Consider the following 549-nt stretch of genomic DNA (forward strand, 5'->3'; position numbering starts at 1 on the left):
ATTCCTATGTTTTATCAAACTTATATTTATTTTATTTCATTTTATTCTATTTTATTAGTCAATTATTCTATGCTTGGTAGGCTGTGTACAGCACTTTGGCTGACCCTGTTGTCTTTTAAAAGGTGCTCTATAAATAAATAAAGATGGAGATGGAAGACGACACATCTGCCAATATACTGGTATGTAACTGAACAGAAGGGGGCAGTGAATCATTTACTAATACCTCTATCTTTTAGAACTGAGGAAAGAGGATGCCTCATACAATCACTGCAACCCCCCAGCTGTGAACTAGAAGGTCCACAAAGACTTGTTTTATATTTTTTTAGATCTATTAATTTGTGGATTCCTAGTTACCCGTCAGAAGCCATAGACAGAAACAACAAAATAAACACAGGGCTGTGTCCAAGTCAAATTATCCAACCCTCCATTGGTGTGTTTTCGTAGCCTTGGTGATAGGGTCGGAGGGGGCGGGTTCAGGATGCTGAGGCGCTCTCTGATTGGCTGCTTGCTGTGCTGAGGAGTGGGTCGGGAAGGCGCTGCCAGCTGTGA

The sequence above is a fragment of the Parambassis ranga genome, chromosome 5 (assembly GCF_900634625.1).
Source record: "Parambassis ranga chromosome 5, fParRan2.1, whole genome shotgun sequence".
Classification (NCBI taxonomy): domain Eukaryota; kingdom Metazoa; phylum Chordata; class Actinopteri; family Ambassidae; genus Parambassis; species Parambassis ranga.